Source organism: Felis catus, chromosome D1 (assembly GCF_018350175.1).
Source record: "Felis catus isolate Fca126 chromosome D1, F.catus_Fca126_mat1.0, whole genome shotgun sequence".
NCBI lineage: Eukaryota > Metazoa > Chordata > Mammalia > Carnivora > Felidae > Felis > Felis catus.
Window position 1 is genome coordinate 19,043,690 of NC_058377.1, and position 23,668 is coordinate 19,067,357.

A 23,668-nucleotide genomic window follows, 5' to 3' on the forward strand; every position below is an offset into this window, starting at 1 on the left:
CGTCTTAACAGACCTCTAAAATTCATCACGTCCAAAACAAACTGCTGGTTTCCCCCTGAAATCTGCCGTTCTGAAGTTTTCCTTATTTCAATAAAGGCAATTGCATTCCAAAATTTACTCATCTCTAAAACCTTGGGATCATCTTGGCACATCATTTTCTTTTTAACTTTTCTCAACCAAATTGGATTTTTTAAAATATAATTTATTGTCAAGTTAGCTAACTTACAGTGTATACAGTGTGCTTTTGGCTTCAGGATTAGACACCCGTGATTCATCACTTAGGTACAACACCCAGTGCTCATCCCCACAATTTCCCTCCTTAGTGCCCATCACCCATTTTCCCTGCCCCAGCACATCATTTGCTAACATGATTTACAGACAGCCAATCCAATGGCGAATGCTATAGGCTCTACTTTCAAAATACATTCAGAACATAACCACATCTCCCCATGCATGTTGACACAGAGTTTAGTCCAGTTCGCTATCTTCTGTCATGCGGATTATTTTATTTTATTTTATTTTATTTTATTTTATTTTATTTTTTATTTGACAGAGAAAGAGAGAGAGAATCTAAAGCAAGCTCCACCTTCCGTGCAGAGCCCGACATGGGGCCCAAGATCCCATGACCCTGGGATCGTGACCCGAGCCAAAATCAAGAGTCAGACGCTCAAACGATTGAGCCACCCAGGCGCCCCTGTCATGTGGATTATTTTGACGGCCTCCTGGTTGTCTCCTTATTTCTCCCTCCACTCAACTATAGATTATTGTCAACATAATATCCAGAGTGATCCTCTTAAAACATTAGTCTAATCATGTCTCTCCCCTGCTCAAAATCTTCCAATAGCTTTCCATCTCACTCAAAGTGAAAAGTACAGTCCCATTAGGGGCTCAAGCCCTACACAATCTGTCTCCAGCAGATTAAGGTGGAAGCTTAGTTTCTATCACATTCCTTATCCACTCCTGGGTGTGATCATCCGACTCCAGTCACGATCTCCTTACTTTCCTCAAATACGGTGAAATATACACCCACCCCAGGACCTTTGTAGATGCTGTTCCCTCCACCTGGAACATCTTTCTCCTGCATGTTCACATGGATCCCTCCCAGATGTCCATGTGGATCCTTCTCTTCAGGGAAGAGAACTCTCAAAGATCTGAACTTGATCACCCTATATGAAAAGGAACATCCTCTCATCTCTTTATAGCCTCCTTATCCTGCCTTATTCTGTATAGCACTTGTCAATGCCAGACATATTATATATCATAATTATATATTACATATTCCTTTGTTTTTTTGCTGATTTTCTATTCCAACACAAAATGTCAGTTCAAGGTATCAGGAACTCGCTCTCTTGTTCACTGGTGTACTTACTGGCACCAAATACGGTGTCTGGAATGTGGTAGATTCTCAATAATTATTCGTTGAAGGAGTGAATGCGTGGAGTGAAATTGACAGGCGGAGAGCCCCATGCACCGTAAGCTCCACCCCTTGGCTCTGCATTCGTCCTCTGGAGCTCCAGAGATGGTCTCATCCTTAGAGCATCATCCCGGCGCTTCTTCTCAGGTCTTTGCTACTGGACCATAAGCATCTCTGGTTCTTTCTACAGTTCTTTAAATATGATGGTCGCTCTGACAGCACATCTGAGTTTCTTCACACACCTCAGTGTAGTCTATCTGAATGTAGGGGTCTGGACACTTAAAACGAGTGACTTATTTTCTGACTATGTTCTTGTCCCCTATGGGCTTTAGTCCCACCATAGCCATATTGGCCCCACCCACCCATGTCTGAAGACCAGTCTGAAATTGCAGCAAGAGAGATGTGGACCTACAGCTGATGCCCCATCTGAAGAAGTTTACCACTTCTTACAAGTAACGTGGGGAGCTTCAAGATAGTACATTACAGATTTGGGATCACTTGTTATTATGCTTTAAGATCGGGATGAGTGAGGGGTGTGGATGCCGTAAGTGGATTCTGATGATTAGAAGTAGGTAGCTGACAAACCCTCTAGAGACCGTTTTATCGTTCCTGGAGCAGTTTATAGCCTATAGAAACCAAAGTATTTCCTGTAAGATCTATTTAAAACTTAACGTGGATGGTAATCTGGGGCAGAAGACAGCACATTCAAGTGGAACAGCTGAGGAGCACTTCTTTCTTTCTTTCTTTAATTTGGCCGGCGGGGGGGGGGGGGGGGGGGGAGGGGGCAGAGAGAGAGAGAGAGAGAGAGAGAGAGAGAGAATCTCAAGCAAGCTCCATGCTTCTCTTCAGGGAAGAGAGCTTCTCAGAGATCTGAACTAGGGGCTCAATTTCATGACCTGAAGCTGAAATCAAGAGTCAGAGGCTGAACCGACTGAACCACCCAGGCGCCCCAAGGAGAGTTTAATGAAGGAGCTATTTACAAAGGTGTGGGAAGGATTAAAGAAAACTGACCAGAAGTGTTGAAGAAATCGGGGACAAGCCAAAGCTGGGAATCGTAACCTTGAGGCCTCAAGAGTCAAGGGGAGGGAGTTGTTCCTATCCCTGGGGAGAGTAGCTAGCTTTAGGAGGGGGCTGCCTGAAGTGTGACTCTTTCAAAGCTACCCGACAGGGAGAGAGCCAGGGGAGTAAACAGCCCCACCTGACTCACCACTCCCTTCCCATCTGCAGCTGGTGTTCCGTTGACAGTTCCCAAGTAGACACTAGGGAACCAGGGAGCCATTGAGGGTCCCCGGAGAGGTCAGCCTTCTGGAGCCCAGAGCGGGGCACAGAAGGATGGAGGGAGGATGTGAAGGAATCAGTGGGGGAGATCCAGCAGGGTTTGCTAGGAATGAATGACTTTTGAAGAAGTGAAGGCTTTCCCCAGTATTTTTCTGTAATGTGTGAAATATCTAGTAATACATATGTATTACTTTTATTAATAGTTTTGATGTTGAGGCCCTTTCCTTTCCTTTCCTTTCCTTTCCTTTCCTTTCCTTTCTCTCCTCTCCTCTCCTCTCCTCTCCTCTCCTCTCCTCTCCTTGTAGTGGTGTTTTATGGACTTTCCCATTTGATTTGATTTTCTGTATTAAAATGACTTCATAAAATAACTTTACACCATTCTTTAAAAATTAATGTGAGACTGTATGACTCCATTTGTTTGATTTTAGGAACCAGCTAACCCAGTGTATGGTGATACAAGTTGGAATAGTTGTTACCCCCGGGAAGGGGCACAGGGGAACGTTTCTAGGAAACGTGCGTTTTGAACTGTGTGGTAGTCACATGGGCATATATATAAGTAAAAATGCATTGAGATGTAACTTAAGATTTATGCATTTTATTGTATGTAAATCATACCTCCGTGGGGGGGAAAAAAAAAAGAAAAAGAAACACAGCATGGTTACATCCTTGGAAGCATGATGTTTGTATGGGATATTGTTATGTGTTTCTACAATCTATATAAGCATTTGTATGCCAGGTTTGCACTCTCTTATCTGTTCTCTCTACCCTTGTAACCAGCACTCAGTTTTTTCGAGGGGCAAAGCTAGGGGAGGGGTATAGACTATCTCAGGAAAGCTACAGACAATTACCTTCCGTTGAAAATAAACATAATAAAACCATAGAAGTCTAATTTTTGCAACTTGAGAGGGTTTTTTCTGTAGTTATTCACTTCTAATCACTCTCACCTAATAAATGAATAGAATAGCTAATGTGATTAGACTAATTCACTATTCATCAAGAATATTAAATGAATAGAATATTTTGCATTTTGCCAGTCACACATCTTGAGTATTTACCTGATATTACAATCAGACATGTGTTAGATTTTCTCTCTGCTTCTGGGCCATAGCTCATGGATAATTATAGTGTTTAATTAGCCCCACACAGCACTTGGCTCTCCGGTGTGGATGGAAATTACAGGATGCAGAAAGAACAAATCAAAGACTGTAAAGGAAAGTAGCCCTTTGCTATGTTCCCCTGGAAGCATTAGCAAGGGCGATGGGCAGTGCAGGGTGAATAGCGTTAGTCTGCTTGAATCGAAAAGAAGTTGCTTTTCGTAAAGATTTTAAAAGTACTTTTTTTTTTTTTTGAAATGCAGCTAGTGAGCATGAAATGGAAAATAGGTAGAGAGTTTAATGCACTTACAAAGAGGTTTTTTTTTCTTCCCCTGACCATTCTTGACTGCTCCTTACATTTGATGAAATAATAGGACCCTCATTGGGTCCGGAGCTTCCTCTGAGCAAGCTGGACAGGTGACTGTAGTCTCAGGCTATTGGACTGACTGTCGGAGGTTAAGGTGACTGTAGCTCTGTCCCTAAGGCCTGAAAGTGCAAAGAAACAGTCTGTTAGCTGAATGCCTCTTTCCAAATTAAAAGTGATCATTATTCAAGTCATTCTAATCTCATTCCACAACCATATAGCAGGTGAGCATCTTCTCGGGTGAGACGTGGTGCTAAGTGCTATGGAGGAAAGAGAAATCATGCAAAACCATGCCCTCTAAGGTGGGGACGTGTGGGAAGAGGGAGGGGTAAGGAGGCACACAGAGATGGCCATCTGAGATAGGGCGCTGTAGGGCGCTTTGGGCACGTGATGTGCGAGAATCAAGAAATACTTGATGATAAAAATGGTGTTTCAGAGGGATCTGGAAGGGTGGGTAGGATTTTGAGAAGTTGAGGTGAAGACAGACCAGTCAGAGAGCCACAGAGCCAAGGTGTGGAGGTGGGAATCCGGTCTGGCTTATGGAAAAAAGTGTAGGGACACAAAAGATCTTCTAGTCTCCATCAAGGCTGACCACACTTGACCCAAACTTATTCTATAGTCCTTGAGATGAAAGAAAATATATAGCCCATTTGAATATCTTTCTTCCGTGAAGGTCTTCCTTTGTTCTCACTCTGATGTTACATGGGTTGAATTTGCTCATTTTCTAAAAAGAGTTACAGGGTTATCCTAAGCCTTCTTTAATTCTACTAAAAAAAAAAAAAACCCACAAAACACCATGTAAAGAAAATCTGTGTTCTTTAATGTGTAAGCTATTGGACATTTTTCACTCATTCAGCAAATATTCATTGAATACTCACGATGTTGCTGACCCTCTAATCAAGGCTCCGGGACACAACACTGAAATGACAAGTTCCCTTTGTTGTGGGGCTTATATTTTAATATGGTGATGGGAAATAAAGACATACACTGTATGACCTCATATTTTGGGAAGGGATAGCACCACGAAGAAAATAAAATGAGGTAGAGGGGATAGAGAGTCCCAAGGATATAAGGTTGTTGGGGAAATTCTGTCTGATGCTATTACTGCAGCAGAGAAGAAAAGAGTGAGGAAGCGAGTGGGTATCTGGTGGGCATCTGGAAGAAGAGCAGTGGGAAAAGCAAGTGCAAAGGCCCTGTGGGCAGAACACACTTGATGTGGGAGGGGTGTCAGGGACTGCACTGTGGTGAAATGGAGGAAGGGGTGCACAGCATGTCGGGAGCCGACAGGGGACAGGGGTCAGATCATGAAGTGAAGACTTTGGTGTTTTCTCTGGGCACATTTTCAGCCGAGGAGTGACAGGGTATATTTGATGTTTACAGGAGTCCATCTGGCTGCTGTGTAGGCTGGAGTGAGGAAGGGGGGGGGGCGGGAACAGCCATGGAAATTAATATGGTGGTTAGGTATCTACTGTGAAACCCAGACAAGGCGGTAAGCAGTTATCAGACTCTGCACATGTTTTGAAGGTCGAGTCGAGGGACTTTGCTGATGAATTGTGTCTGGGCTATGTGAGAGAAAGAGGAGCTAGGGAAGATCCTAAGGATTTTGACCTAAAAAAAAAAAAAAAATCAGTATGAGAACGGAAGAGTTGCCATTTACTGAGCCGGGGAAGGCGTGGAGAGGAACAGTTCAGGGAAGGAGTAGAAGTGAGTTATTTTGAGAAACACTAAGCTTCCTGTACCTATTGGACAGTGAGTGGAGACACCGAGGCAGCAACTGGGTAGGTGAGTCAGGAATTCAGGGCAGAGATTTGAGCCAGAGATAAATTTGGGAGCCACTGTGCGTAGGTGGTACTTTAGGCCCTTGGGTGGGATGAGAGCTCTAGGAAATGCTGTAGATAAAGAGGCTTAAGGCCGGGGGTGGGGGGGATCTAGCATTTAAGGGTTGGGAGGCCAGGAGGAACCAACACAGTGGTTTCTGGAGGAATAACCAGAGAGTTCGAAGACGTTAGAGAAAACAGTGGCTTTCAGAGGACGCATCAGGAGTGTTTCGAGTAGGAGAGCAGGGTCCTCTCTTGGAAGAGAAAAGAAAATGTCTTGGTGTGTCCTACCCCGTGCCACACAGATGGAGTCTGCTGTTGCTAAGTGTGACAGGCAGAATGCTAAGATGACCCCCACCATTTCTTAGGGCCCACGTATGCATGCCCTGCGTCCTCCCTGGGACTAGGCATAGGACGAGGTTTACTCCGGGGATGAGGCTGTATGGTACGACAATTGATGGACCTGAGCGAATGACGTCAGTCCCTTAAAAGCAGGGTCATCTCCAACTGGTTGCAGAAGGGGTAGAGAGACAGCCGCCAGCTGCTCTGGAGGAAAGCCAACACAAGACGTCGTGAATGGCCAATGGGGGCGCGTGGCAGGAACTTCGAGGAGCCGCTGGGAACGGAGAGCGGTCCTCAGCGGACCGCGAGCAGGAAGATGGGCAGCTCCATCCTGCGGCCTCAAGGACGTGAATTGCACTGGCACCCGGTCCTCTTGGAAGCGGACCCCGATGGGAACAGCAGCCCCCCGCCGGCGCCTTGATTTCAGCCCAGCGGGACTCCAAGCAGAAGATCAAGTCGCGCCCTTCCCAGGCTTGTGACCCAGAGAACCTGCCAAATGATAAATCTGTACTGTTTGCAGATGCTCATTTTGTGGTAATTTTTAATGCAGCAATAGCCCACGAATACCCCCAAGCAAGATTGAGGATTTGAAGGTTTATGATGAGAGAGAGAGCAAAGTAGGGGGAAAGAGGGAGGGAGGAGATGGAAAGGGGAAAAGAGGGGGGGGACAGTCATGATGAAGAAGTGCACCTGTATGAATATTTTCAGGGCGCTATTAATCATAGGGTAAGTAACTCTACTCATTGCAAGGAAGGAATTTAAGAAGAGAAACAACGATTTATTGTTGAACCCGCGAGGGTTTCAGACCACATGCTTGGCCAGAGAAGAAATCAGGTGGCTCTGGAAGGCTCATCTGGGGGCTCCTGTTCAGTATGTTCAGTATGTGATCCAGGGCTTTCTCCCCTGTAGTCACCGGCCCCAGGCTGGGTTTCTAGGGAGTACACTTTCCACTTTGGCTCTGATCGCAAAGTACCTCCACAAAGCCTTCCTTCTTTGAACGCCGTCCACACTGGGACTTCTTGTTGAGTTGGAGATCCAGAAATTCGGATCTGAAGGGAAAGGACTGTGGTCCGTGGCCCAGGTTTTCAGTTTTTCTGGGCTATTTAGAGCAAGTAGGGGAGGTCCTAGGAGCCAACAGACATGGGCTTTAGTTGTGTCTACATTTATTTATTTTGTCTCTAGCTGTGTGACCCTAAGGCATCATTGGCCCTCTTGGAATCTCACTGGGAATTTAGGGAAAATTCCAATCCTGACTCATTTCTAATGAGTCCCCCACAGAAGGTGGGGATAAGAAAGTGAGAAAAGGAAAGGAGTCATCCAAAGTATAATTACTATTTCAGCTTTGAGGGTGAGCTCGGCAGCTTAGTTTCTTTTAATCCCAAAGGTTCTGCATTAAAGTCTGTTAACATCCTAGTCACATAGGACCTACCCTTAAATATCACGGGGTTGCGATGTTTTACTCCAGGTAATTAGAGACACAGAGAACCGGGCGATAAGATTGGTCGCCACCGCAGAAAATATTATCATAAAGGCAAAATCCCACTGCAACAAATATTACTATGGTATTATGCTCCCGTGCCATCTTGAAACGAGTACTTTCTCTAATTATCTAAAACAAAACAAAACGAGAAAGCCTGCGTACGATAGTGAACTTCCTTTCTAATGACAGTATTTGATTGTGGGCTGTCCGTAGGAGGCAGGGAAAACCTGAACGAAGCTGTTTGCACCGCTTTTGTCCTGCTATGAAGCAAACCTTAGCCCGCAGAGTTTCTTTTTTTCCCCTCTTCCAACCTCACAGTAGCTGAAACAATATTTCACTTAACTTCCAAACCACCACCAGTGGTCAAGAGGAGGTATGCAGAGGGGGAGGAGTCCAAAAGGCTTCCTCCCAGCAGGTGGAAAGGGGTCCTTTTACCCTTTCAATTCACCGAGGAGAGAATGGACACAGTAGGGTTTATCTCCAACTCCCGCAGATGGGAAAAGTGGCAACATATCCAGGCAGAACCTTGGTGTGTGCACGCGCATAAAGCCGGAGCAGGGAAGGAAAAGAAATGCAATCTCACAGAGAGATTGTACTTCTGGAACACAGCACTGTTTAAAGGGTTGATAACAATTATTGGGTTTCTCAGGATATAACAAGAGGGAGGGTAGGAAGGAATTGGATTTCTGCGACCATGTTCAATGGGCAAGTTCATTCATCAGCAGATGCTAATGGGGCACCCATAACTGGGGATGCAGCAGTGGGTAAGACAGAAAAGGGTCCAGCTCACGTGGAGTATAATACGTTCTCGCAGGGGACACGAGATGAGTAGACTAACATGTATGTAAGAAGTCAGGTGGCGGTAAATCCTGCAAGAAAAACGGAGCAGGGTGAGGATATAGAGGTGACTGTTGGAGGGGGTGGTTGCTGTTTACATAGGGTGGTCAGTGAACGGTGACGTTTGAGCTGAAGAACTCAAGAAAAGAGTGGAGGGAACACACTATGTGACAGTCTGGGGGAAAACCATGGCAGACGGGGGTGAGTGGGGGACAGCAAATGTGAGTGTCCTGAGACAAGAGCGCATTCAGCGGCTGTCATGCATGCATTCGTTTATTCATTCACACATTCTTTCATTCATGCTTTTCTTCGTAACAAATAATAAGTTTAAGGCCAAGTAGGTACTTCTAGGGAACATCTTTTGTTTGACTGGTACTTCATTGTGGTTCCGAAATGCAGACTTGTTGATCAGCTAATATATATTTGACATAGGAGGAAAATAGGGACGAGTCGGGCAGCATTCTTACCCCCCACCCCCCCAAAAAATACAACCCAATCTAAGAAACGGACATATGCCAATAAGCGTAGTACTTCATGAGGCTTGGGAAAACAGCATAGGTTTTGGACCAGATGTCCTCTTCCAGCCCTTTGTAACATACCTAACCTCGGGCAAGTTAGTTTCTTCTTTGAGCCATAGGAGGAGGCCCCCCCCCCCCAACAATACCTATTTTGTTACAACACTTTGTGAGAAGTAAATAAAGTAATTTATCTGAAGTATATAACAAATGGTAGGCATGTAATTCATGTAACATCTCTACTTCCTGTCTTATAATAATAACACAATATGGCTAACTAGTTGAACACATGCTAAGATTAGTATGTAGCCATAATCTTAATATTTGGCACACTGTATTGTGGTTAACTGATTATGGGCCTATCTGCCATACTAAACCAAGGTTTTCTTGAAGATAAGCAACATTGTTAATAACCATTGTTTCTATTGGGCCCAGCCCAACCCTTGGAGCATAGTACTGTGTGCTGAGTGAGTGGAATTAAGGAATGCTGAGAACAGAGGGGGTCAGGGTTGTAATATGCCATAGGTTAATTACATGGAAGGACAGAAAGGTTAAGATCTTTATCCTTGATTATATAGCAGAGGTCAGAAGTCAGATTTTCTATATGGTCTGTCCAGAGCCTGGAGCATTTAAAAAATTACTTAAAAGTCTTTCTGAACAGGATATATTTCAGGGGCCAGTCTGAGACAGGGCCCTTCCATGCATTTCTTTCGCAATGTGTTTAAAGAATTAGGATATGGTAAACTCTTTGCTCTCAAAAGCAATGGAAACATAATTTAATCCCACGGATTACGCAGACGATCATATTGTCCATCGGATCCAACTCCTCTTAAGTGGACTTAGTTCATTTCATTTTCTCTTCCTATTCTTGTTTGCTGTCAAGCGGAGAAACTGAGCAGCTTTGAATTACACTCGCACACAGTTGACACAACTCAGTAAGTGTTTGTTGAATGAATAAATAAATGACGAAAGAACTCTTTTAGCCACTCCCACTCCCTGAGATGCTGGTCTTTACGTCATCAAGATGCCAACACTCTCAGCCTATCCTTCACCCGTCTTATTGCATTTCTCGTTCACACCCTCGCGCCCTCCCTCCTCACACCTGCTCCAGTGCCCACTGTGACTGGGTCAGTCCCATTCTTCTCCTCAGTGACACAGCATCATGTGAGAGGGTCTCTAAACACTGATGATCTGGACCAACGCACGTCCTGGCCACTTGACTACAGCGGGCACTTCCTGATGACCTTATTATTCAGACCTTGCGTTTTTCCTGGCGTTGTGCCACAGTTTCCCCAAGTTTCTCTCTGTTCTCCAAGCCCCAGTCTCATTTCCTCCCAGCTCTTAGCATCGGCAGACGACCTCGTCTGCTACTTCACGGGAGTTGGGAAGCCAGCGATGTCCATCTTGGCACAAGTCAGATCTGTCACACGTGTTTGCAAACCCCCTCACAACCAGCTTGCTCACGTACAAATCTCTGTCCATCGTTGCTCTTCCCTGTGCTGTTTTCGCGTTGTGTCTTCAGTCTTGTGTTGACTGTTTCCAGAATGTGCCATGTCCTTGGTTCTGCTTTTGCCTATTCTTCCAGTTATCTGTTGCTGCATATCAAAATACGCCCCCTACCCCGAATTGGCTGTTTTAAACAACTCCATTTTATAATATAACACAATTCTGTCAGATACTCAGGCAGGGCCTGCCTGACTGGCATCGACTGGGTCGCTTGGTGGCATTCAGCCGGGGGCCGATCGGAGGAGGCCAAGCCAGCTTCATCCAATGCCCGGCACCTTGCTCTGGATGGGCAGGAAGGCTGGGGTCACTCAGCTGGCTTCCTCTCCATCACCAAGGAATCTCTCCATGTGATATCTTCAACAGGGTCATTGGACTTCTTATTTGGCATATTCAGGCTCCCAGAGACAAAGTTCTCTTAAAAGCTAGGCTTAGAAATAACATAGTATCTCTTCTGACAGTCTAAAGATCAAAACCGTCATAGGCCAGCCCTGATTCAAGGGAAGAGAAAACAGATTCTACCACTTGATGAGAGGTGTGTGAAAGAATGTACTGGCATTTAAGATTTTTTTACCCGACATAGCAAAGGACCACACTGCTTTATGACCTAGGTTATGACATTTGACATAACTTTTTAAATAAATTCTTTCAAGGGGTGCCTGGTTGGCTCAGTCGGTTAGGTGCCCAACTTCAGCTCAGGTCATAGTCTCACAGTACGGGAGTTCGAGCCCCACGTCGGGCTCTGTGCTGACAGTTCAGAGCCTGGAGCCTGCTTCAGATTCTGTGTCACCTTCTCTCTCTGCGCCCCCCCCCCCCCCGCCTTGTACTCAGTCTTTCTCTGTCTCTCAAAAATGAATAAATGTAAAAAATATATATAGAAGGACTACCCAGTTATGGGGAGTGCAGACAGCAGCTTTCAGCTGTCACCATCTCCAACTCTGCCTCAGTGGCATAGGGCATGATTTTTCCTGAGCTCATGCCTTTCCTGAGGTAGCTCGCATCCAGTGACTGAGTGATACAGGTGGGTAAAGTCCCAGGCACTTTGGTCCAGCCCTTTCTTTCTTTCTTTCTTTCTTTCTTTCTTTCTTTTTCTTTCCTTCTTTCTTTCTTTCTCTTTTTAACCTTTGTTTATTTTTTTTTTTTTTTTTTTTTTTTAAATTTTTTTTTTCAACGTTTATTTATTTTTGGGACAGAGAGAGACAGAGCATGAACGAGGGAGGGGCAGAGAGAGAGGGAGACACAGAATCGGAAACAGGCTCCAGGCTCTGAGCCATCAGCCCAGAGCCTGACGTGGGGCTCGAACTCACAGACCGTGAGATCGTGACCTGGCTGAAGTCGGACGCTTAACCGACTGCGCCACCCAGGCGCCCCTGTTTATTTTTTTTAAAATTTTTTTTTCAACGTTTTTATTTATTTTTGGGACAGAGAGAGACAGAGCATGAACAGGGGAGGGGCAGAGAGAGAGGGAGACACAGAATCGGAAACAGGCTCCAGGCTCTGAGCCATCAGCCCAGAGCCTGACGCGGGGCTCGAACTCCCGGACCGCGAGATCGTGACCTGGCTGAAGTCGGACGCTTAACCGACTGCGCCACCCAGGCGTCCCCCTTTGTTTATTTTTGAGAGAAAGGGTAGACAGAGCATGAGTGAGGGAGAGGCAGAGAGAGAGGGAAACACAGAATCCGAAGCAGGCTCCAGGCTCCAAGCCGCCAGCACAGAGCCGGATGTGGGGCTCGAACCCACGAACCGTGAAATCATGACCTGAGCCGAAGTCGGACGCTCAACCGACTGAGCCACCCAGGCGCCCCTGGTCCAGCCATTTCTGACTCACACAAGACAATTCTGATTAGTGACACTTACTCCAGAGCTCTCCTCTGGGCTGATGGAGGTCTGCATGGTGGCTTGACTTCTACCTTTGCCAAATACAGCTCCTCCCCTCCCTTCACAAGTGTTTACCCCCAGTAAACATCTTGCTAACAAAGCTGTACTCTGTTTTCAGAGTACCCTGCCTGTGACATTTGTCTATAACTACATAACTATACAACTGGATGCATGTGTATATACACATACACATTATATATGTACATATATAACATATATACATTATATATGTATACAGTAAAACCTTGGTTTGTGAGCATAATTCATTTCGGAAACATGCTTGTAATCCAAAGCACTTGTATATCAAAGCGAATGTCAAGAACCATTGGCTTAGTTGTGATCATGTGACGTTTGGCATTCTGTACTACTCATATTGCAAGACATCGCTCGTTTATCAAGTTAAAATTTATTAGAAATGTTTGCTTGTCTTGCGGAACACTTGCACAACAAGTTACTCGCAATCCAAGGTTTTGCTGTATATACACATATACAGGTTACACACACACACACACACACACACTCACATCCATCCTGGTGTCTGAAGAGGTGCTTCTGTCCCTATCCAAGGCTAACCACGTCCAGTTGGTATTGGTTGTTTTCATCTGCCCTGTACCTCAACTCTTCCTAGTCTGTTGGTCTGAGCGCCATTCGTGTTGGGGGAGAGCGGAGAATAGCCCCTCCTTCATTCATCTGCATTTCTAATGGGGGATCTTCAACCCTAATACCCCGTCTTCCCCTTCCTTCTCTACCCACAGGGCTGGGCACAGAATTCAGACTGGGCCAATCCGAGTCTTGATGGCATTTGACAGGAGCTGTGGAGGAAGGCTTTCTTTTGTGATGGCAAAGTTGCAAAGATACATACCATGCCAGCAGCAGCCCGTGGAATGGAACTGGCCTGTGCCTGTCTTCATGGGAGTGTGAAAGATACATCAGGGCAGCAGAGGTGAGAACAATGGTCCTGGAAGCATCCGATCTCTGGGTACTGACATCTCCACATCTCCAGCTGATCATGTAAGCCTTGTTTGGTCCTACGTGAGTTGATGAAGGTACTCTGTCACTTGCAAGGAAGAGTCTTGATGAATAGATCCTTTCGGTTTTGCTCTGTAGCTACGTTTCTTACCATTCGTTGCATGGCTAAATTCTTTTAATAGTGGGCCACACATACCCCCTCATCCCCTTACTTCATTCTCTTAAACTCCTACAATCTGTCTTCAGTCCTTGCCTCTCTGCTGAAATCGCAATTTTGAAACCAGTTATCTGGTATTGGCCACGACAAAACAACCTTTCCTCAGTTTTATTATCTTGGATCTATTTCTGGCATGTGTCACCATTAATCACGGACAACCTCCTCGGCCCTCTGAACAGCCATGGCCTCCAACTTCCCTTCTTAGAGGCCCTACGTTCCACTGGCATTCCTGAGGAGTGGGGTTCTCATGGAGTCGTGAGGGAGAAGATTTAGAGCATCAGCCAGATGGAGCCCAAGAGGAGCAGCCACAGAGATGGTTTGGAGAGCAGTGGGGAAAAAACGGAGGGAACTTGGTTGGGTGACTTTGTTCTCAGTAAAGTAAGGCTCGAGGCCACTGGCCCAAAGCGTGGAAGACCGGATGGACATATTACTATTGAAGAAAATGGAGAAATGTCAGAAGTATTGTAAAGGACAGGGGCACCTGGGTGGCTCAGTCAGTTGAGTGCCTGACTCTTGATCTCAGTTCAGGTCCTGATCGCAGGGTCGCGACTTCAAGCCCCACGTTGGGCTCTGTGCTGGGCGTGGAGCCCACCTGAAAAGAGATGGGGGGAAGAAACATCGTAAAGAACAAATGAGCACACCCAAAAGAAAATGACTAATGTGGTTATACACCGGAAGCGAGGGCCCGGTAACATAGCTAGTTGGAGTTAAATCAGCACAGTTGCGTAATTTTTGCCAAAAGTTCAAATCCAGGGGAAACCGGTTACGGGGCAATTGCAAGCTCAGGGGTATGAAGGAAATGGCTCACCAGGGGTCCAGACTGGACCAAGTTGAGGCCAGAAGAGGATCTCAACCTTTAGACCGAGGCAAATGCTAGTGTAGCAAAGTTGAGAGAAGCAGAAAAGACGATGACTAATTGGTAAAGCAGGGATCTTGGAGAAGAAAAGCTCCAATTGATGACATGTCCCTGGTATGACCATCCCCTGCCCCCATGGTTCTCAAATTATGCACCTGAATCACCCAGAAGCCTTGTTAAAGTAGATCGCTGGCCCCACCCGTAGAGATTCTGATTCAGCCGGTCTAGAGTGGGTCCGAGATTGGCATTTCTAACAAGTTTCTGGTGATGCTGATGCTACTGGTCCAAGGACCATGCTTTGAGGGCTGCTGATTTGTTGCGAGAAATAGAAAGGAGATGAAGGTCATTGCCGGTGAGGAGGTTGGGATCTGAGAGGTCATCAGTCATCAACAAAAGCTTAGGGTACGGATGGAGTCTCAGGTGAGCTGATGCTCGAGGCATCAAGCGTCAGAGGACTGTATCAAGGAGGGAGGGAAGGGGGCTGCAGAGGAGAAGGGCTCTCGGGCAATGGCTGAAGGACAATGGTCTGCGAGGAGGTTGAGAGCAAGTGTGACCATCTGCAAATTGGGGCCAGGGAAGAGGAAACAGCTTCGTCAGGAAGGGGGATTGAGAACTATGTATAATTAAGGGAAAGCCACTCTTCCATTTGGACAGTGAGGTGGAAAGAACACTGGTATAACAGTCTGGTGCCGTTTGAGAGTTTGCTTATTAAACAGGACACGGCTGCACAGAACACCGAAGCGGTGACTAGTGGAGAAGGCGATGTGGGGACGAGGGGTGGGTGGGAACCTGGTGTGGATGGACGGGGGGCCGATGGTGGGCAAGTAGGCAAGAAGGCATGGTGGGTAGGCTCTGGCTAGGCGAAGATTGAACCACCCCTCTGTTGTGTTGGTGAATGCCTATGTCTGCTTTTGCTTCAAGAATGTCTTCTTAGCATCTGATGATATTAGTGTGTTTGGGTAGAAGGTAGGCAAAAGGTACTGTGAGTGGGGCCAGGAGGCCAGGCTGAGGCAATGCCTGGGTGGACTTTTTTCTTTCTTTCTTTCTTTCTTTCTTTCTTTCTTTCTTTCTTTCTTTCTTTCTTCCTTCCTTCCTTCCTTCCTTCCTTCCTTCCTTCTTTCTTTCCTTCTTTCTTTCTTTCTTTCTTTCTTTCTTTCACCTTAAATGCTTTGCAATATAGTGGCCATAAGTATTTGTAGAAACAATGGATCCATATGACTGATACCCTTACTGGCACCATTGGTTGCATGAGATGGCTTGTGTCTGACAGAACATGGCATTACGTCCATTAACAATGATGACAGGAAGGTGCTAATGGGGCCAACCAACATTTTGATACAAACCCAGCGTGGGTCACTCTGTTATAATGGGAAATAAGACGGAGCGAAGAATCAAGGTTCTTGTTTCCACTCTGTGGCTTTGGTGGTGTTTGGGTCTCTGATTTTTAAAGACCCTTGCACTTGGGAGACTGTATTGTATAATGAAAAAAGAGGAGCTTTAAAATTATATAGATTGTAATCCTACTTCTAGATCAGCCCCTCAGACTTTGGAGAAGTTACCCAAACCATCTTGTTCCCAGTGTCTCTATCTTTCCGTGGAAACACAAAGATAAGTGATCTCATGGGCTCGTTGCAAAGATGAAATGAAACAACATATGCAAAGTCCTAAAGTGCATTTCTGGGACATGCTAAGTGCTCAATCATATGACTTATTTTTTTCTTTCCTTCCCTCCCTTTTATCATTCCGCACACTTTTAGAAGCCGGAGAACTATTTTGCAGCAGGGAGTGCAGGATGTAGATGAGCAAAATACGTTTTGAAGCGGTCGCCTTACAACACACTACTTCTTTGGGTCAGGGGAGTGACTTCCTTGTTTGGCAGGAAGGTTTCCTCCATGTTACAAGCTCCCTTTTCATGAGGTACGTGCTTGTAAAGCAGGGCTTGGATGTTCTAGAAAGGGAAAGCTTCTCAGAAAAAACAGGGATTACATTTCCCTGCACATACTTGCGAGTATGAAATTAAGAGGAGAAGGCTTTGCCAAATCTGTGTCGTGCGTGGACACTTGTTCTGAACCTGAAAGTTCTTGGCAGCTGTTAAAGCCCACACCTCCCTTAATCTGTCCCTGGATGGGACCTACACTGGAAACTGAGAGTTTATTTCCCCAGTGCTTCATCTTTGTGCATTTCCCTGATGGTGCCAATGACTACAAAACAAAATAAAATAAGAGAGGAAGGCCTCGATTTCCAGTGGTCCCCACTTTACCACCAGCGCAAGCTGGCCATAACTTTCTCTGACACGGTGACTACGTTGAAACTGTTTCAAAACACTTTGAAGAGAACCCTACTCAAAACACACTCTGTGTATACTTTGAGGGTCCGGAGGAAACTTACGTGAAAGTCACCAAAGTGAACGGAGGGAAGTGGGGGACCACCCTGTTGTGTACATATTTCTTTCCTATTTCGGGACTGGGGAGTGGAGTGGGGCCGGGGGGAGTGGCGAGAATTGCATCCTGGGAAGGAAAAGGTAGGCTGTCCGATAAAATTTGCGACCATAAAATTTAGAGTCTAGAACAAAAGTCTTTTTACGCACTTCGGTTCAAAATAAAATCAGAACGCGGTGAGTTGCCACCCTCTTTCACTTCACATGGAAATGGCGGGGCTGCCCTCGCATGATTCACTTAGGCCTGTCTTATTTTGTTTCTGTCACAGAACGTTTCTCTTTAGATTCCTCGAGTTAGATGCTGCAAGTCAAGAATATAAATTTATAGAGTATGATCATGAGAGAGTGGCCTTGATGTTTTTCTTTCTTATAGCGGGGTGTGTGTGTGTGTGTGTGTGAGCATTTTCCAAAGGCTATGACCCCAATTCTGCTGATTGATATGTTTATCTATATCTATATCTATATCTAATTTTTTTTTCAACGTTTTTATTTATTTTGGGGACAGAGAGAGACAGAGCATGAACGGGGGAGGGGCAGAGAGAGAGGGAGACACAGAATCGGAAACAGGCTCCAGGCTCCGAGCCATCAGCCCAGAGCCTGACGCGGGGCTCGAACTCCCGGACCGCGAGATCGTGACCTGGCTGAAGTCGGACGCTTAACCGACTGCGCCACCCAGGCGCCCCTATATCTATATCTATATCTATCTATATCTATATCTATATCTATCATCTATGTCTGTATCTATCATTTATCTATCTATCTATCTATCTATCTGTTTTGAGGGAAGATGAGGGCTGTTAGAGGAAGTGGGAAAGCAAAAAAAAAAAAAAATCTGAACAAAGTTAACTTGGTTTGGGGCGGTGTCTCATCTCCATCCCTTCCTGGAAAGGGTCTTTTTCCTTGGTGCACTGTCCCAACGGGCAGGTAGGTTTTGTTGGGCTGCGATACCCAACGTGACGTTCCACGTCGTTCTCTTAAGGGAGAAGGGAGAGGAACCGCACTGAACAGCACCCCTAAGAGCTCGTAGGGTTGAAGAGCCTAAGGAATCTGAGGCACGAAGAGGTTCCAAGTAAAATAGGGACACAAGCTGGACGAGCAGCCTCCTCCTGGACCGTCTGTACCCTTGTCAGGGCACTGCCCTTGACCTTGCTGTTTTGCTTCCTGGCTAGTTCGTGGGGCTGCTGCACACACTGTCCCCCACAGATGGAGGCAAAGCCTGGGTCTTTCTGCCACCCTTGTCTTCTTTCTGTAGGCTCCGTTCCCGGAGCAGGTTGGCCTGGTTCAGGTTCTTCCATTCGGGAGCACCTAAGCGGTCCGCGTTTTCTCTTTAAGGTCTCAGGGGTCATCCTTGTTGTTCTAGAGGAGCCTTTCCGAGCAAGCCTTGGGAGCCGGCATGCCAGCGGTCTGCCTCGTCCTTGGATTCATCATTTCACATAGAACAGCAAATGCGCCCTCCTCTATTACTATTGCAAAGGATGGGGTGGGGGAGGAAGGAGCGGGTCATGAATATTTAACCGGGGAAAAGTAGGAGCGCGTTATTTGGATAAACTCCTTAATGGCGGCGCTGGCCCCTCCTCGGGTGAGGGGTAGATGCCACATTGCCAGCCTGGCACCAGACCTTTGCAGGCTTTCGTATTTAATCATCTCTTCTGGGTTTGCTTTGAGTGGGGGACATACGAAGGCTCCTGTCTCTCCATCAAAACGCATCTCTAATTTAAACGGCTGTTAATAAGGGTTAAATCTGCAGGCTGAGCTGGCCCTTCACTTGTTACTTGCAAAGGGGGAAAAATCAATGGAGCAGGAAGCCAGAGGGGCGTCCATTTTGAAAAGCCGTAATGAATTACGTTTCCTTAGCGAAGCTGGCAACCTCCAACCCTGCTCTCACAGCCTCCCTTTCACATACCCAAGCCCTCTGCGACACATCAAATTTAATGAGACTGCACAGATCTCAAATAAGGAAGGGGAACACTGCTGCTGGGGCACTTTATTAAGGAGGATCAGAGGAAACTCGCTGGCTTTAAAAAGGAGCCCTTAAAGGCAAAGGATCTTTTTGGTGGAGTGGAAGGAGGTCCCCGATTTCAATGTTTCATGTCCCGTCTGGTCCGGAGCACTCGAACGACCTAATTCATTGTGAGCTCTTGGGGCTCAGCCTGAGCAAACAGGTCCCCCGAAGCTCAGGACCGCTGAAGACCGAGAGGATTAGGAACCTTTTGATTTAACTCCACCCCTATCTACCTCGGGTCCATTAGAAGCAAATGGAGAGAATGGCTTTGCAACTGTCTTCCATGTGATGAATCATTGTCGTAGCCATGTTTTCCAAATCAATAATTAAATCACTCATTTGGCCAGGAGCACTGCACTTAGGCAGAAAAGGGACAAGAGATTTTGAAATCTAGAAAACCTGGTAGATGTATTGGCTGTCCATTTAAGAGCCAGAACATCATCTGGGCATCAAGAGAACTTTGCATTCAACTGTCAGCTTTGTTGCTAATTTACAAAGCCTCTGTGATAAAATGCTATGACTCGGACCTTCAGTTTACTCGTTGATAAAACGAGAGGGTGAGAATAAGCTACCATTCTCCATTGAGACTTCAAGCTCCGCGTCAGTCTTGGAAAACGGAAGAGACAATGGTGCCAAACCAAGAACACGTGTGAGCTAGAGGCAGCTCTTGACATAAGTCACGCGTATCTTTGGTGAGTCCTTCCTAGACCCCATAGAAAAACTACCCTGCCAAGCCGAGGTCCGGGTACTGCATTCCAGAACCTCTTTTTCCTCTCCTCATCTCTGTTGACGTGAGATTTTTTTCTGATGGCCTGTGTAAGAAAGATAATGATAAAATGATCGCTGGCATGCACGACGCTGTGGTCGCATGCCAGACACGGGGCTGAGTGATGTACAAACGTTGTACTAAGAGGAGTGGTAGGCGAGAGTGCTGGGGCCAGCCCTCCCGGATTCAAGTCACCTCTTTGCTACTTCCTGGCTATGTGACCTTGGGCCAGTTACTTAATTAACAGCACCTAGCACCTAGAAGGTGCTACAGAAGCACTAATGTTACGATCTCATTTAAACCTCAAGTTATTCCTACGAGGCAGGTATGACAATCCCCGTTTTCCGGATAGGAGCCTACAGCTGGGTGATTGCCCTGAGATCACCGGGTTAGTGAGCGGCAGAGCTGGGAATCAAAACCTGAGCTTCCGACCCATTTGGGTCCTACAAAGTCTTCTTTGTGCTCCGGTGGAAGATATCTCCCTCTGTGCCATGGATTGATTGGGTAAGGAGGGAAGCAGGCCAGCAGTAGGGATGGGGGCCGTCCCAAGGCTCCTAACTGGGCTTGAAAGGAAACCAACCCGTGAGGTGGGTCCGGATCGCTTTGCATCCCAAATGGCAGCTTCTTGGAACATCGAGGCCCGGAAGAAATAGCAGTTGAAAGGAAGGATGGCAAAGAGAGTTCATGTGACTCTGGGAAGAAAGCGCAGGAGTAAGGGTAGGCGAGGTCAGAGAATGCAGCGTTGTGCAGTTGTGACCTTGTTAGAAGAATGCACCGAAGAGAGCAGTGGCATCAATCTTAACTCTTTGAGGGCAATATTTTGTTTATTTGCTTTCTCGCTGGACATTGATACGGGGTGTTCAAACTGAAGAGTCTAAGAAAGAAAGCAGGCCAAGGTGGTGGAATCAGTTGCTTGGTCCATCTACCTCTCTGGGCTTCATTCCTTAGCTCATGGTCTGATTTCCTCTCTGGGCAGACAGAGGCGAGACAACCTATGCATGTGTGCATGTGGTTGGCAATTTATTTAAGGTCGTGTTTCCTTTGTGCCCTGTGTCTTTTTTTTTTTTCATGGCGGTACATCCTGTTTCTCTGCTCATGCCGCTGTTGTAGTCTTGAAGCTTCTTGTTAGAACCACCTTGTTTCTTCTCTCTGTGTGAAAGGCACTGTCTGCATTGACCGTTTGCTTAGAGAAGTCGTTCTTGGAGTAACTGAGTGCGTCGGAGAGCCCTTTCCTGTTTCTTCTGCCCTTTCTGGTTCTCAGCATAGAACCCTGGCAGTCAATAGACTTTAACAATTCAGGGAACCAGAGTTATTCAGCTTGTGGTGAGCAATCTCTGCGTCTTAGGGTTGGTACCATCTTAGGGTTAATTAATGATCACGGGTTGTAGCAAGTGCCTGCACTTGATCTAGAACACTAGGTGTGGGGCTTCTTTTGAGACTGAGCTAGAAATGGAGCCAATGCCAGAAATCTGAGACATATCTGAGGAATACACTAGCAATTTCTTTTCTTTTCTTTTTTTAATTCTTTTTTTTCCCCCCTGAGATAGAGATAGAGAGCGTGAGTGGGGAATAGTCAGAGAAAGAGGGAGGGAGAGAGAATCCTAAGTAGGTTCCTCACTGTCAACACAATCTCACTATCACGACCTGAGCAGAAGTCGGACGCTTAACCGGCTGAGCCATCCAAACACCCCACTAACAACTGCTAATAAACCGGTACGACATAGGACCACAAAAGCAAGACCTCCACAGATCTCCACTCAACTCTGAAGCACTGACAACTGGCGAAACTTCAAGGACACAGACAGACTTAATGCTGGTGAGATCCAGGTTTCTGGGCATAAGAAGTTACCTAATACGGAATCGGTATACCAGGCCCGGAAACAACGTAAACACCCAACGTGTGCTTGACTTGATGGCTCCTGCGGATAAACCACGCCTATCCCGGTACCTTTTCCTGGGAAAAGGTCAAGAGTCAAGAGAGTCATAATGCGAGCCATGACAAAGGCAACGTTTTTAGCTGACCGAGGATGGCGGGTATCTGTGTTTATTCTCCCATAGCCGTGGGTTCGTAGTCCCCACTTGGGGCACTGAACTCTGAAGCGAGAGACCACAAAGTTCACTGCTAACTGGTTGCAGAATCACTATTATTCTGCTCTAGCCTAGGAGTGGCTTGCAGGGCTCTGAAGATAGGAGATTTGAAAGGAGTCATAGTACAACCTGCTTTGATTGTCTCTTGGTCCTTGCTTTACATTTTTCCTCTTGGTAAGTGGATATTCACTGGTATTCATCCAGCATCCGCTGTGTGCCGAGCTGATGTTAAATGCCATGTGATGGACAGAAAGGTAAGGAAGAGGATGTTCTACTTCTAACCAGGGGCTGGAGGACAAGGTGAATAGGCATAGGTATTCAGGCAAGTGACATAACCTATCTGGGCGTCAGTTTCCATACTTGTAAAATTAATTAATATAATACCCACTTCATAGGATTGCTTGGAAGGTTAAGCAAGAAATTGTGTATAAAGCCCTTAGCACATGACATGATACATAGAAAGTGCACAGTAAGAATCCCTATCAATAGTATGCCTAATGAATGGGCTGTATCAAGCTGGTTGCAGACAAAGTCCATGAAAGAGCTTCTTGCTGAAGAAACATAGAGATCCAGAAAGATCATCTAAAAGTTTAAGACTTGGGGCACCTGGGTGGCTCAGTTGGTTAAGTGTCCGACTTCAGCTCAGGTCATGATCTCATGGATCGTGAGTCCGAGCCCCACATCGGGCTCTGTGCTGACAGCTCGGAGCCTGGAGCCTGCTTCGGATTCTGTGTCTCCCGCTCTCTCTGCTCCTCCCTCGCTCACCCTCTGTCTCTGTCTGTCTGTCTCTCTCTCTCAAAAAAAAAAAAAAAACATTAAAAAGAAAAACAAAAAGTTTAAGACTCAACTAGGGCTTTATAATGACAAAAACCCAAAACAAAAGAACCCCCCCCCCCAAAACTATCCAATCAGTTTTACGATTTTACAACTGGTCAGTTTTGTGAAAAATACTCGTACGTGTAAAATCACACTCGCTACTTCATTGACGATGATTGATCTACCATATTCAGTGAGACATAGCTTGTGTGTGCACACAAGTGTGGTACATGGGCAAGTGTTTCCTGCTGTTTTGCTCTTCACGGAGATTGTGAACTTTGGCAAGTCTCCTGGACTTTCTAGGGGAAAATAATCCAGGATGGTTAAAAAAAAAAAAAAAAAAGTGGAGACAAAGGTATGAAAGGCATCTATGTTTTTAAAAACTAACACCAGCCCTCACTGGCAGTAAACCAAGCGACTTGGCCATTGTAGACGCTGGCCAAGAGAAGAAGAAAGTCTCCAGAAGGGCATTTATAAGGGTGCAAGAGAACAACCTGACAATAAGCCCATTTTGCTACTCAAGGGCAACACTTGAAGACTGTGTTCAGTGCCAAAGCCTGGGACAAGCCTGGGGACAAGGATTAGATTGTAGCTTTCTGAAGCTACTTCAACAAATATAGCAAGAAGGAATTGGGAAGCTGTCGTAAAGAGAATTCTATTCTCTGGACAGAGTGGCTCCTCCATCGTCCGTGCGGTCTCCCTGCATCCCACCACGCCATGTTGGAAACATCCCTGGGATGCTCTGTCCCTGGGCAGAGTTTCCAAGGGCTCCCCCATTGCTTTCTCTCCCCCCTTCTGAAAAAGTGAAATAAAGAAAGCAAGCAGAAGTGATGGGAGAGAGGGAAGGAGGAAGGAAGGAAGGAAGGAAGGAAGGGAGGAAGGAAGGGAGGGAGGAAGGGAGGGAGGAGGGGAGGGAGGAGGGGAGAGGAAGGGAGGGAAGGAAGGATCTCCTTCCAGGATGTAAGGCATTTAAATGACTTAGGAAGCTTAAGTCA

At 46.2% G+C, this 23,668-nt stretch overlaps 1 long non-coding RNA gene across 1 annotated transcript in view; it reads left to right on the forward strand.

The window, feature by feature from the left end:
- The window catches only part of LOC109491849, a 209,674-nt gene that overhangs the window by 43,893 nt on the left and 142,113 nt on the right, over positions 1 to 23,668 (forward strand). The window contains exon 2 of the long non-coding RNA XR_002736121.2: positions 13,278 to 13,533. This is a non-coding gene — a long non-coding RNA (uncharacterized LOC109491849). The remainder of the gene's footprint in view (positions 1 to 13,277; positions 13,534 to 23,668) is intronic.